Here is a 2,365-nt window from a genome sequence, read left to right as displayed (position 1 = left end):
AAATCCAATCCAAAATACACCTTTTTAAAAAATTCTCTGAACTGTCTTGCCACAGGAGAGGAATATTTACAGAATCAGCAAGTGGCCATTTGAGCCTGCCTTGTACATACCCTTCCCGGGGTTCCTGGCAGGCCCTCAACAAGTAGAAGGGGAGGGGAAAGAGTTACCTTGGTGAATTCAGTAGCCCCTCACCTCCATCCCAGTGCCGAGCCTGCGCTTTCCGGGCCAACATCACCCCCTTGCATTGTGTACGGTGTTCCCATGCTTGGTATGTGGTAGTCTCCCCTCAGAGCATGCTGGCCACCTAGAGGTAGACACAATGCACATTCTGCTAATCTGGGCAGGTGATTTCATCTCTCTGGGCCTTGCTTTTCTCATCGGTAAGATGGGAGTGATTCCATTCGCTCTGCTGTCTTGCTGGGACCATAGAGAAAGATGGATCTCAAGAATGGTTTGGGTCTGTCCAGGTTGTAAGACCAACCAAGCAACTCAGTATCCACCCTGGACCAGTTTCCCTCCATCTCTTACCTCACCTGGGTTGTTTCACTGTCCTAATCGGGCCCTTGGGTCTGCCCAACCCCCTCCATACAGAAGCTTCTGCTCCTTTTAGAAAGATAATCCAGTTCAGAGGGATCCTCTGCTCTCCCTTCCCATCGGCTCCCATCTTACTCAGAGCAGAAGCCCCCCAGTGACCACAAGATCCCAGGAGGTCTGCACCCCTCCCAGGTACTTCTCCCACCCTGTCTCCTCAATCACCTGCTCCAGGCCCACCGTTCTCCTTGCTGTTCCTCAAATACCAGGCTCTCGGCCTTTGCACTTGCTGTTCCCTCTTCCTGGAGCTTTCTTCCCCTAGATCAGTGGTTGGTAAGCCACAGCCCGCCACCTGTTCATGTAAATAAAGTTTTATTGGGACACAGCCATGCACATCCATTGACGTGTTATCTATGCTGCTTTTGCGCTACAGAGGCAGGATGGAAGGGCTGCAACAGACAGCAGAGGGCGTGCAAAGCCTGAAGTATTTACTCTCTGGTCCTTTACAGAAAAGTTCACCAACCCTGCGCTTGATCTTCGCAGGGCTCACGCCTTCACCTCCTTATGTCTTTACCCCACTATCCTCCTGGTGCGTCCTCCTCACCCTCCATCCTATCCTCCTCCTCTGCTTTAACCTTCTCCATCACACTCACCACCAGGAAGCGCTCCGGCTATTTTCTCACTTACCTGTTTCATTGTCTCTCTGCTGCCCCTAGATGTCCGTTGCATGGAAGGCAGGAACTTGCATTCTTCTTTTTTTTTTAAATTATCTCCACTTAATTTTTTAAAAACAACTTTATGTGGTACAGTTTCTGTACAGTGAACTACACATTTTCAGACGTACAATTTGATGAATTTTGATAGATGTATACACCTACGAATCCACTACCACAATCAAGATGGATATTGTCATTCTAAGTGGAGTAAGCCAGAAAGAGAAAGAAAAATATCATACAATATCACTTATATGTGGAATCCGAAAAAAAAAAAAGACACAAATGAACTTATTTACAAAATAGAAACAGATTCATAGACATAGAGAACAAACTTACGGTTATCGGGGGGAAAGAGGGTGGAAAGGATAAATTGGGAGTTCGAAATTTGCACCTCTTGAGGAGCAGTGGAGTTGTTAGGAACTTGGATTCTAGCCCACAGCTGTGTCCCAGTGCCTAGAACAGCATCTCATATATACTGGGTGCTCGAATAATAAGTTCTCCATGATTGCATGTTTCCCCCACTCATGGGCGTTGATCTGGTCCACAGCGCTGGATCTCTGCCTCAGTTCCTCTTACCGGGTCTTTCCTCAGGGAGGCTGGAGTCCTGTCGTGAATGGACGCAGTCCCCAGGAACACCCAGACTGGGTTCAGGAAGGTCCTGCACCACTTTCATTGCATGAAGTTCTCATCATATTAAAAAAAATTTTAAAGATACTCTACAGCAAGAGGTGGTGGTGCAGAAATGATGGTCTTTTAAATGTTGACATGTGTCAGAATAATATGTTCCTAACACATAGAAGACCTGCGATATAATGGTGTGATTCACAAGGTAGTTACAGGGGTTATTTTCCATTTTAATTAATTAAGTTCAGTTAAAATATTAATTGCTAATTAAAATAAACTAAAGTAGTTAATTTTGAAAAAGTAAAATAAATGTTAACTTAAATATTACTTAGCAGTGCCCACGAGGCCACAGGTGAATGCTAGGGAGTCACTCTCTCTATTTTTTCTTCAGTTCCGCCAAATGGTCATCTCATTAGAGGGAATGTCCAAAGTCTGGACCGAAGAAAAAAGTCAAAAACCTCAATGCCAGGGAGCTTTTAACTCCCACTGAGAGC

This window comes from Camelus ferus, chromosome 6, assembly GCF_009834535.1.
Source record: "Camelus ferus isolate YT-003-E chromosome 6, BCGSAC_Cfer_1.0, whole genome shotgun sequence".
NCBI classification, from domain to species: domain Eukaryota; kingdom Metazoa; phylum Chordata; class Mammalia; order Artiodactyla; family Camelidae; genus Camelus; species Camelus ferus.
The sequence above is the reverse complement of the archived record's forward strand: the minus strand, read 5'-3'. Positions refer to the sequence as shown.